At 33.8% G+C, this 13,828-nt stretch overlaps 1 protein-coding gene across 2 annotated transcripts in view; it reads right to left on the bottom strand.

Moving 5' to 3' along the window:
* The window catches only part of peb (zinc finger protein pebbled), a 140,722-nt gene that overhangs the window by 33,924 nt on the left and 92,970 nt on the right, over positions 1 to 13,828 (bottom strand). The window contains exon 1 of one of the 2 annotated variants that reach the window (XM_085960871.1): positions 971 to 1,483. The exons of the other annotated variant lie outside the window; for it this stretch is intronic. The gene's annotated coding sequence lies outside the window, so the exon portion shown is untranslated. Of the gene's footprint in view, positions 1 to 970; positions 1,484 to 13,828 lie in introns of those variants that run through there. 2 annotated transcript variants of the gene reach the window in all.

The raw sequence follows: 13,828 nt of genomic DNA, 5'->3' as shown, positions 1-13,828 counted from the left end.
ATTTACAGTATCTACCTATTTATATGTACCAAAGTTCATTTACATATCCATAATTATTTTGACAAAAATGCGGTACGCCTGTAAAATGGACACATGCAAATAAAGTATACCTATGTCCTATACCATTATCATCAACATGGATGAATACACTGTTTGATGAAGCTCTCTTCTAAGTGATTTTATTCTCCTAGCTAGGTCCTAGGCGTTTTCGTATTTATGTCACAGTAGACAGTATATTAATTACTAGTCAGTAGCTTAATTAGCAAAGCTCTCGCCCGGAATTTATTAAATACGTGTCCGGAAACGGAGATATTGGAATGTCCAGGTAGGTACCTATAATTCGACGTTTAACAATAAGTATTGATTGAGTATCGTATATAAGAATCGGAAAAGTAAATATCAATACCAAAGTATTGGAAAAAAGTATTGATAACTAAGTACTCTAGACTTCTTAGGTATCTATGTGCCTATTATTGCGTACTCACATGTGTGTGGATTTATAATGTTCTTCTTCACATTGGCGTACACTCGCCTTGATTGGCCCAATATGACGACAGAGCATAATAGGAGCGTCAAAATCTCTTTCGTCTTAGCGATGTGTAGGGAAAGGGCGCGTCAAAGATTCTAGCCTTGGAGCCTGCTTCAGGATGTGGGGGCCATAATGGGAACTGTATGTTTCAGTATTTATAATATATTAACATTTCACACTTAATTTAATAGGCTTTGTGGGATGTTTTGGTTTAGGCAGACATCAGAGACATGGCAAGGATAATTAAAAATATGAATGAAAAATGTACCTCTCTATCAAATCACAACACCTGAAATATGTTTACCAATACGATATACCTGCCTATGAATTCGTGGGGATAATAAATATTAGATACAATTCGAAAAAAAAGCCAAGAATTTTTATAAATATTCAATAGGTATCTAAGTACTTATTAAAAAGGAATATATCTCAAATATTTACCTGTCGAGAGATGTTTATTCCGTATATCCATATGTGTCAAGCCTTGAAATCTCCACATGTGTTTTTTTTTAAAATAACAAATAAACAATAACACTCAAATTTTCTACAACGCGAAATCTGTTTTATTCACAAAATAAACACTGCATTAAGACGAAATAATGTAGAAGTCGTTTAGTTTTTTTAATTCACCCAATGCTGTATTTATTTTTAGTGTTTTAATCCTCACACAGACGTACATAAACACTTCACTGGTCGTAATTAACAAATAATCAATATTATGTTTCATAATATTCCATAATAGAAAGCCACTGATTGGTTAGATATTTATAATGTACCTGCTCCATGTACCGATCGTTAGATACTGGCTCTGGCATATAATATTTTATAAGACGATCAGGTACCGGAAAGAAATCTCAAAGCTAACACTACACCACACGTCACATCCGTTCAGAAAAATGATCAGACTTCGGGCGATATCGAGCGACTTTTCTTATCGGCGGACCGATTAGGAATGAATGATTAATATCACAAAGGATTGGCGACAAAATCATTCGCGCCCAGAGCGAGATGATGACAACGACTGTCCCTGTCGGAATTCGAGATCGCCTTAACCGAATTAGCTATAAGAAGGCGATAATACTAATTGTTTTTGTAATTAGGTTTATAGTTACAGTCTCGCCTTATCGAAGTTGTCGAAGCGGCTTACTTTTGAATCTTTAAGTGTTTCAAGGAACAATAAATAACAAAATGTAATAATGTCGAGTAGGTAGGAATGTAGGTATACCTATATAGTATTTATATTATATACAATCCAAGATAAAATATAACATAACACATAACATAACAACTATCCTTTAGAATTGGTTGGCAAAAAGTATTATAAGTAGATAGGTACATAGTTATATTATCATGAATCACAACACAATAAAACGATACTTTGTTTTGATATGACAGTCCAATATGTACCTCCACAGAATGGACGTTGTATTAACCTATTATTTCCCCCCAGAAATAGAAATGTTTGCTACTTGCCATTTGCTCAACCTATTAGGTCCATACTCTGGGTCCAAACACGTACTGAAAAATAACATGTAAAATTGCCAGACTCACGACATTATAAGCCTGACGAAATACCGCTCGGAAATCGTGGGTATATTGATTTTTTTTCAGACCATGTCCGATCCTAATAGGGCCTCCACAGAGTAGAGGTTTGTATTAACAGATTTTGTTTTTTACGAGAAATGGATGTCAGACACTTGCTCAACCTATTAGGTCCATACCCTGACTCACACACAAATTGAAAAACAATATGTGTACTTGCCAGACCTAGGATTCGAACCTGAGACCCACGGCGTGATAGTCCAACGCTTAAGCCGCGCGGCCACCGTGGGTGATTTTTAGTAGCAATAATTAATAATTTTATATACCTACTTGGTAGAATTTATTAGGTACCCAAATTGTAGGTCCTACAAGGTATAGGAGGGATTCATATCGACTTTTACTATTATAAATTACCTACAACACTTATTGATGGTAAACTCAGATTACTTTTAGTATGATTGAATTGATAGCCAGAGAAAAAAATAACATTTCACGCGTTGGGGTGTTGAATATCACCACGTGTTGATATTGTATTATAGATACAATTTTACATAATATTACATACTGTTGTTTGCGCTTTTTGTGATTGTTCACCTAAATATTATGCTCCATTATATTTATAAAAAAATGTTTTATGCTGGTATATATAAGTAATGTCTGTCAAACAAATCTTAGAGAAAATTATTAAGAAATTACTACAAATTATGGCCATTTTGATCATTAACCTCAATAGGAATGTTTTCACACATATAATAAAAATAGATTTTAAATTTCTTCTTACGTTTGTTGAAGGAAATCACGACGCATTGCTTATTTTTAAGAATAATATAAATAGGTAGGTAGGTAACTTCAAAAAATTGAACTTGATTCATTTTATATAATGTAATAATTAATAATATATTTATGTGTAAATAGGTAGATTATAATCTTATGATATCGTTAACGAAAACAAAATGTTTTCAAACGTCTTCATGAAAATCGAAAAAAAGCCATTTTAATAGAGTATGTTAGGGACGATTTTCTTTGACGTAGATAACGCAATCGATTCGTAAGAAGATTTGAAAGGGGGCCTCAAGACAGTTAACATTAATCGTAAAATTACCAAAATCTTACGTAATTATACGTAATTCTCATAAATTGAGTACCTAGGTATAAGATATTGACACAAGCATAACAAAACACCTACCTTCAACTAAAATCAAACGGGCCCACAACATAACCAAAAAGCTCAAAAAGGTACCTACGTACTAAACATACCTATATACATATAAACGTAAACCACTAATTATAATAATAGGATGTGATTTCTAGTGTTTATGAAATATTTTTTTACCGTGGAGGAGTCTCACAATTAGTCAGTGTTCTCGTGAATAGGTATATCAGGAGAGGAAAAAGACAACATCACAATTAATAATGATCTGAATTATGCATAGTTGATATTAAGATACAGGTGTGTGCTTGTTTGACTAGGCAGGTAGGTACCTGTGCAATACTATGAGAAGATCAACTGGAATACAATTTTCCGGCGGAGACACGAGATCGCTCAGGTATTTGTTTTTTGTTTGACATCTCGAGATGTATTCTGAGAAATGTTATCCGAGACACTTGTGTCAATTTTGTATGAGATGTGCCCATTGTGTTCGGTCTATATAAAAAAAAACTCCTCATAACATGACGACTGTGCTCCTGATAGAGTGAAGTATTTTTTAAATACTGAATGAATAAAGAAGTAGGTACAAAATATAATATAATATTTATGTTTGATTTTATTTAGAATGATGGGTTATGTTCCAATGATAGATTAAGTTATTTTGATGCTTGAACGATGACGTAAATGAAACTGTCACCAATACATAGAATTACATTATTGATTGGCAGGATTTTGACAATAGGTATATATACTATTAAGACATCTATTCACATATTATATCGACAGGAATGCGCTAAGGGTGTCTGCCGCCCGGGTGCCAGCCTATATTTTAGTGGACATGATATGGCAAAACTCAAAAATATTTTTTTTGTCATCAAAATATTCATAAGTAACAAAAATTATGACATATTTTACCTATTAAATAATATAGCATTATGAATTGTAATGCAAAGCGATATGGAACGTTCGTTAGGTATCGATGGAGCGCGGAAGACCAAAATTATTAATAAAATAATCTTTAATGATTGTTTTTTCTTGAAATATTGTACCTCTATGGATTAATTCATTTTCTTTCTTTCACTGAGTAGGTACATATTATTAGTAATGAGGCGCAATTTACCACCAAATCATCTCTGCATGGGGGATCAGTGACGTCCCATGGGGGTTCAACGCTCAATCTGCCTGAGCGTCGCTTGGCGGCGGCAGTTACTTAAAGGGCGGCACACCGAGGAGATTTTGGTATATTTATATAGAAATAACTACCTACATTGAATACCTACTTAATAACGAAAATATATTTCCTTTCAAAAATTCATCTCACTGGTTGGAAACAAAATGTATTAATTATTAGCATAAAAGGTTTAACAGGACTTTTTGTCTAGTTCAATGTCTAGTTCACTTCCGTTGCCCTTGGATGTCCTTGGTGACCAGAAACGACACGAGCACGGATATTAAAAAATATTGTATAAAAAAAATGGGGGCGGCATTTTGTCTAGGGACATCACTGTGGGGGATTATAGCTTGACGAATCTCATTCCTACTTATATAGATATAAGACAGTGGTTTTTTTTTAAATAACGAATATAAAATAATATAAAAATGTTTTTCACTTCGTCTTAAAAAATACGCGATGGTATAATCATGGGTGAGTGTGTGAGCTATGCTCATTTCTCTCAGATCTTAAGTCCATATGAGTGTGACTGTACATTATTATCTTTTTGAAAGTATTTTGGAACCTAGCTAGGCTGAGATCGGTGCTGTTCAAAAATAGTTTTTATATCATGAGAGAAATCTTTGAATGCTATTAGACTGATGCAATAATCGGCAAAGGATCGATAGCGATAACAGAAAGATCTAAAAACGAAATAGAAACGCCAGCAAAGGATGGACTACAGATCAAGAAATAGATAATTTACCTACTGGGTAATAACTGTTGGGTAGTGTTAATAGGTAATAAAATCAAGGCTTTATAGTTAGCGTGCATTGCGTACCTACCTATTATGTATTGCTAACTTCTGATAATTTTTTGTTACAACTAATACATATCAATACTTCCCCTTCATAAAATGATGACCTAATACAGAGAGGTTAGTTCCATTTTTTTTTTAAATCCAGGATAATTTTGAAATAGTTGAAATCAAAACAATTAAACTCCACTTTGTGAAAAATATAACAATGTGTGATTTGTTTCTGCGTTTCTTTAATTGACTAATCTATGCAACGGAAACCGCTATCGACGCGTCATAAGTGAGTGAAAACCACACGAAATTATACAAAATTCACGGAATGCCGAACAATGATTGAGTCCAATGAGTTCTTACCTACCGATTTTTACCTACCACAACGTTGACAATACAAAATACGTAATGATTGACGCGACGGGGAAAAGTGCATAAGTACAGTGATTGTCAGACATAGACATCAATCGTATCTCAAAAGCCCCAGTGCAATTGACTTGGTCATGCACATTACAGTACCTACCTATTAGATTAATTTCGCTTTTCTATTTAATGCAGTTGTATGTATATTAGGTATATGGAGTTTTGCGTGTGCGCAGTTCCTTCAACCATAATAATTTCTTCGTTGCTGTTCTTCAATAATCACGTAATCAAGTAATAACGCAAAAACACTATATTATACCAACACATAAGTCAACAAGTGTTAAAAAATGATAATCTGCCTACATAATTGAATCAGACAGTTTCAAAATTAGTTATCTCCACCTTTAATGAATTTAGATACTATTTGTAATGCTAGTTTGTACCTACCACCTGTAAAGCTCACTAGTCTATTATATTTAAAACATGTCATCTGGTCTGAAAGTTATTAGAAATAATAGTCAGTTTCAAACATTGTTAACTCCACTGATGTCATTTTTTTAGGCGACTTAAGTTTCCTTAGTACATTTTTTGTTCCTGTCATTTTCACAATTAGTTGCAAGTTAGGTCAACTCTCATTTCAAGGTTTTAAACACCAAACTTAAAATTTTAATGAGGTATTTATATTTTAAAACGTTAATGTTGATTACAATAATATAGTAATTATTAGTTTAATCGAAATTATGACAATGTGACTTAACATCATTTAAAACTATACGACTCATACACGTCAAATAATAAACTGGATGATTAGCTAACGTAGAAGTTCAAATTGAAATAGGTTTGTATTAACTGTGCTTTCAGTAATTTTGTCAAAAATGTCTACCAGTATTATACAACGTTTATATTTGGGACAGCCGAACTTTCCACTCCTCTCAGTCTCTAGCCTTTCCTGTACTTATCAGATTTCTGCCGAACTAAATCAATTCGTTTTTAAACAGCCTGCGACCAGCAGCCGTTGCTTGTGTGAAAATGGTAACTAATACAGTGAATTAGCAAACATGTGAGTGCCATTTCCACCCAATTTTCGTTTCAGCCGTTTGGTAATAGGTAGATATATAATGTATACTTATAAGTATAGGCATTACCTACTTGTAGATTAGAAAGTATATAGGTATGTTGTGTTCCTTCGTAAACAAATTGATAGATTAATAAAAAAATATATATCTAAGTTACAAATAATTAATATCCGCATACTATTATCGATTAATTTTGAAATATTACCTATCTTTTTACGACTTACGTAACTTCCTTTGGGCATACGTGATCAGTGATCAGTTGGGAGACGATCCTTCAGTAAATATATACATACGTATACGTAATCTATCCAGCTATCTATGTAGGTACTTCTTGGAATCTATGTAGGTACCTATACAGGTTTTTGCGAAAGGATTTACAAATTTCGCTGATAAACGAGATAAGAGAAAAGTTAATAACGACATAGGTATGGGTTTCAATAAGCACCGTGTTACATATTAAATTATAAATAAGTACTTACCTATATTTAGATGTGAGATTAGAGTATTACAGACGGTTTATTTATTTTTCTTATTTCCGATCAAACGCACGTGTCAAGTTAATAATATATTTTATTATCTGCTTACACACCTTAGTTGTTTCTGTCTTCATACAGGTGACAGGACATTAACCCGTAGTCCTTTGTATGAATACTAAGTATAAGCATATTACTATCTAGGTATCTCTTATGCTGAGAGCCTGTGATTTCCTATAGCATCTTCTCGATGTTAACTTATTCCAAATTAAACATTCTTATCACATACAATAATAATATAATCCTGAGTTCGACTCTTGTTCAAATAGGAAAGCATTCAATGATGTTTTCGTAATGCTATTTATATTTATTTACCTCCTCGGATGTATGATGTATTGATACTTTTCTATAACATTAGTAAAGTTGTAATATTATATTGATCTGGTTTATCGTTTACTTTTATGTTATATAACGTTTATGTACTTGGTGTATTGTCAAAGTTTCGCGTTGGTATATATAAGGCATGAGCAACCGATTTGAGAGTAAGATAGGTTATTAAGTATGTACCCTTGGCGAAGGGTGGAGGTAGGCTGTTAAGATCCACCATAAATAGTGCACACTAAACTTACCTTATAGATACCTAATAGTAAAAAAATACTCGCCAATCTATAAAATATCTAAAATTATGCAATTAAATCATACATAACTTTGAATATTTTATAGATAGAATAATATTTTTTATCTATTAAGTATAGTTTGGTTTAGGCAGGGCTTAATGAATTAAAAAAAGAAACAAAAATATGTGTAATAGATATTATGTATTCTTAATCCAACGAAAACAAATAAGTATGAATGAAAAAGTGTGCACTATTTTGTCGAATCGCCCATAACATAACATACCAAAACTATTATGGTTTGGTTAGGCAGGGTTTAATTGATTTTTAAAAACTAACTAATACCATCTGTAAATTGTAGTCTTAATTCAATTAAAACAAATACGTATGACTAACAAAGTTTAATTTGCACTATTTATGGTGGATCTTAACAGCATACCTCCACCCTTCGATACTGGTAAGTAAGAATTACTTACTTCAATTAAGGAATACGGGGAAGGCCCTCTCCAGACTTACTTAAGTATGATTTAAATTAAAGCTTAAAGAGGGTGTAATAAGAAGAGAAATTATTATTTTGTATTTATTTGGAGTACTTACATCCAATTGTAAATAAATTAGTGAGGCAATTAGAATAACATTTCGTTGTTCGCAATAAAATTTACGATGGAAAATTTATAGAAACAGTCGATTAAAAGCTTATCGGCACTGGTTATACCTAAGCAGGTAAATAGGAACTTACACACTATCTATGTAGGTACCTACGTTTCCTACCTGTGCCAGAAGCATTTATTTATCAATATTATTTATGTACCTAATATTAGGTAAGGTAGTAAAGCACCTACATAATTATCTAAAATATATACAATCATTGGAAAAATTGACTACTAAGAAAATGTTGCATGCGGCATTTAACAAGAAGATTGATTGATATTTCCACATACCGGGGAGTGAGGATGGTATGCAGGTTCATATCAAGCGTTGCGTTGTGATCGTTAGATCCAAGACACACGGCGCTGCAAATTCACGTATACTCTGGCATCTCAACGGACCCCAATACCGATCTTACCTGATTGAAATTCCTATCTACTACAGTTTATGTGGGTTTGCAGTGCTATGTATCTTGGCCCTTGGCTTTGTAAACACTTTTGCGTATCTTGTAGTCATCAAATTTTCTATAAGTACATGCTTTCTCTCATGGGTTATACATAAATCAATACATACATATTGTAATATATAATACGTATGTACGAGTAAGCTTCTAGGATTCATCATGCGACAATCCAAACCATTCAAGAATCCAAATGTATTACGTACACTCTACGTCTCATTAGTGCGTAGCATTCTTGAATATGGGTCGATTATCTGGTGTCCTTATGAGGTTTCCTATAAACTTATTTTAGAACGCGTCCAGAAGAAATTTCTTCGATGTCTTTATTTTAAAACATTTAACTATTTTCCTTTCTATAATTCGTCAGATGATTATTTTCCGACTGCCTTTCTACAAGGCATGCTTACTTTTCACTCTCTCGAATCTCGTCGGTCTCTTCTGCTTTTGAAACACTTTTACCTGTTATCGCGAGGGATGGTTTCCAATCCTGGTGTCCTAATGAATTTGAATTTACATGCGCCTGTCAATTACCTACATGGTCGCAGCCATGATTTATTCTGGATTGAAACCGTTTCCTCGTGTCAAACCTATCAGGCACCATTAGCGAGGGGTGCAAGATTAGTAAATGCGCTCCCTAAAGACATAGACATTTTCAAAGATGTAGGTACTTTACATTTTGTTTTTGAAACTGTATTTTTCTGTATAAAATTGTATGTTTTTTGTTTTCAAAAATTATATTTTTCTGTATTAAATTTTACTTAAGTATGTTTTGATTTTTTTGGTATTATTATTATTATATACCTATTTTCTCTATATTTTCTTCTTCTCTCTTGTGAGGGTAATGTTTGACTTATAATGTAAATATCATGTTGTGTACGTCTTGAATTTAGATTTGTTATGTCCACAATGTTTTGTATTCTTAAATAAATAAGGCAATAAATATTGGTACACGAGAATTTCACGTATGGCAAAGCATTATGAATATCACTAGCAACGACTAGGTAGGTACGAGATTTTTACCTGTCTTGTTCAGAGTTGTAAAATGATAAGAATGAGATCACTGTTTCAAGCTGATTGGTTTGCAGACTCTTTGCCGAATTGGTACATTTTCTCGCAATCTGCAACATCGGCATCAGAATAATATAATTTTAGTTTCTTTTTAGTAATAACTGGTTACCTTGATGCGTTTTTTATTATTATTATCGTCGAGCCGAGAGTAAAAAAGTGAAATGTTTTTGTGGTAAACAGAGCGAACATTTTGTGAACGTTGGGACATCAATATTCATAATCTGTCATCACATTGCTTCCATAGAGGGAAATTGTATTCAACATGCAACTTAGATTGAACATCAACCCACTATGTACAAATAGCAACAACAAAATACCTAAGTATTATAATATGTAGCTTATACCAATCGCAGAAAGGCTGCATACTTCCCATATGATTTATTCCAGAGTCGAGCTCATAATGTGGATATAGCTAGAAGATAATTTAGTCCAGGGATGAAGAAGGTTTTCTCGTTTACGCAACTTCCGTGAGTGGCTGTTACGGGTGGCCCAGGAAAGACAGATTTACCAACCAATTTTACTTACTGCGATTTGGTCGTGAGCCTTTGATCGTAGGCGGGATAAAATGATACGTAAGTAGATATGTACCCACTAATATGCCATCGTCTGTATTGCGGAAGTTCACTACACTATTTTTGATCTGAGCCGATCATGGGTACTATATGCAAATTCAGTGGAATCACTATAATTGAGTACATGGCGACCGTAGGCTTGGGTAACTGCTGATATTACAATTTATAAAAAAATGATTTTACAGTCAAACGTAGGGTCCTGTGATCGCCCGATTAAGACCGGGTGTCGTGTGGAGAGGTTGTGGTTTGGTGGGACCATTAACTTCAATGAGTCGGCTATCTAAGCCTAGGTAAGTAGGTACATTGATGTAATTGTAATACCTACCAAGATACTCCCTCAGTGTCAATAATTAAAGTTAGCAGTGGCGGAATATGCCAAAGACATGATTGGATAATGGATATCTACGATAATCATCCTTATTGCAATCCAAGTAATCTATTTTTAACTACACATAAGTATTAGTGTATTTTACAATAGCACTTGGCACTTTAATAGAATATGACAGTGTTGTTGTAGACATGAATACATTATACCTAGGTTTTTCAACGACTTTCATAATATTATGTAGTCAATCTGGAAGACAAATTTATGAGCTGGGTTGTTTATGGGGCCCGTGTATTTTTATCTATTAGTATCTAAATCAACAGTTAAACGTGACATATGCATACCGTAAGGACCTAGGTGCTAGTTAATAATTAACACAAACCTTGGATACCTACCTACATAATTTTTAATTTAATGTTTGTCTCTTGCTGTATCGAAATATCTCTACTATAAATAATAAGCTACTTCCTAGATCTAGACTATTAGCCTGGAGAGGGTATCACTACCTATGGCCACTAAATAATAATAACATAAAAAATTTAAATCCTGGAATAAAAAAATGTTCATACGAATAATAAGTATTATTTAGTTACAGAATAAGTAAAGTTTAACATTTTAAATGTAAACATAAATGACTTACCTATCATAGATACCTACGTCACTGTCAAAGATGGAGATCGTTATTTTACGGATGATGACAGTGGCGGGTTAACACAATTAAATAGGTAGGTATCTACCTATATAATTATCTTAGGTTGTTGCATTTTTATCCAATTTTGCATTTATTAATAAGTACCTATCTATTATAGTAAGTGAAATTGCTCGCAGAATAAAGCTGGGATGGAGTGCTTTCGGACGTCTGAATAGTATCTTCAAGAGTGACCTACCATTATGTCTTAAGCGTAGGGTGTTCAACCAATGTGTGCTATCCGTGCTCACGTATGGCTGCGAGACGTGGACCCTCAACACGAGAGATGTCCAAAGGCTAAGAGTCGCACAGCGAGGCATGGAGAGGTGTATGTTGGGCATCACGCGAAAGGACCGTAAGAGAAACGAATGGGTTAGGAAGCAGACAGGAGTACGCGATGTAATAGACGTTGCCAAACAGCTGAAATGGAGATGGGCGGGGCACATTGCTCGCCGAAAGGACGGCCGCTGGACAAATGCCGTCATCCAGTGGTACCCAAGGGGCACGAAACGGCCACAGGGTCGCCCTAAAAGCCGCTGGATTGACGAACTGGTAAAGTACGGCGAAAATACGTGGCAGCGAACGACACAGGACCGAGAGAGTTGGAAGAAGCTTGGGGAGACCTTCATTCAGCTGTGGATTGACCCCGGCTGATGATGATATTAAGTATAATAAACAATTTCTTTTAATCAACGAATAAGACACTAGATTTGAGAGTGCAACATTAGGTATATATTATTGAACACACATATTTGAAATTATCTTGTAACGGTATTTGATAAGCATTTCATGTAAGAACTACTAGTTAAAATCGTCGTAATTAAGTAGGAAGTGTCGTAGGTATTTTTTCCCTAGTGGGTAGGTACATGCATGAGATGATTTCAAATTATGTATACTCAATATTATAGTAGGTATAATGCTTTGCAAATGTAGGACTTATTGTTATTGGTACAAGGGTACACAATTATTACAGGTCTCATTGTAAACGGGATTAAGTGAAAAGTCTGTTGGCAAATTATTGGAAAGTATTTATATAACATAACGTAGGTGTAGGTACCTACATAGAACTACATTATATTATCAAAGATAATTAATATCTAGTCATCTCTGTGTTTTTTTATGTGATGTCGCTTAATGAGGATACAATGAACGACGAAAATTATTTAAGTATATCTTCTTCATAGAAGAGACAAAGGATGCACTCCTATAAGTAATTATAATAATAATAGGTAGGTATCTACTAATAATAAAAATACATAAAAATATTCTTTATAAAACTACAATAGGTCAAGAAGTCCAATGAAAGTAGTGTAGTGAAAGAGTAGTATATTTAGTAATATAAGTTACTCACAAACACCCAGGCTTTGAGAAAATCACATAAATATATGGTGACCTCACCAGGATCGAACCCGGAGCCCTCGAATGAAAGACCAGCACCTTACGCACTGCATTACAAGAGCCGCGAAAACATTGAGGTTCGATACAGAAGATGGCGATCATCCATCTGATCTGGCCGCGGCATAAAACTGTGGATTTAGATCGTAGTGCCAGTTATTGCTCATACTTCTAAGTTCTAATGCAACATGATAAAATATTTAGGCTTAGAAAATAATGATAGTTACATAGGTACCTATATAAATAAATGGTACCTACCTACTTAATAAATAGGTAGGTAGGTACGTTAATTAATTCGGACGAAAAATATGTAATCTCAAATGTTCATTTACTCCGAACAGTAGGTACTTATACCGCATTCCATTCGAAGATATTTAATAACTAGTACTACCCTTATAAGTAGCATTTCAGTGCCACGGCCTGATTATAGACGGCCTTGCTATCTGATGGTACTATAACATTAACAGTATTTTTTCTGTTAATTAAGTAAGTAGATACAACAAGATAAAAATGGGTTGACGATATGAGGAGAGTTTTTTTATTGCAATCACGATCCTCAAATAATGATATAAGGCGTAAGCACTTTATTAGCTACATATTGAAGCCAATTGAAATTCTTCTTTCTTCTAATAAAAAGTGCACTCTGAATGCGAACCGCCTTAAAAGTCATAAAAAAGTAAGTACCTACGTATTGCCATTAAAATATGGCGCGTAATTCGGTGAAAATTTTTGGCGCGTGCGTGTACCGTTTTGAAATTATGTTTTAAAATCGGAAATTAGCATTTTCTTCTTTATTAAAATCAGCCATAAAGTGTATTTATATAACTAAGTGGGCACTTTCACGTGAAAATGAGAATATCTTATTTCACATATTATTGTTGGTAATTATGTTTCTCGTATGAGAGCAAGTAATCAAATATCTAGCTGGTTAGTTACCCACTGGTTAGATAAGCGAATGATAAGATGA

This window comes from Rhyacophila brunnea, unplaced genomic scaffold (genome assembly GCF_057557595.1).
Source record: "Rhyacophila brunnea isolate RB1 unplaced genomic scaffold, BYU_Rbru_1.0 scaffold_12, whole genome shotgun sequence".
Taxonomy (NCBI): Eukaryota; Metazoa; Arthropoda; class Insecta; order Trichoptera; family Rhyacophilidae; genus Rhyacophila; species Rhyacophila brunnea.
Note: the sequence above shows the minus strand (reverse complement) of the source record. Positions and strands in the feature narration are given on the sequence as shown.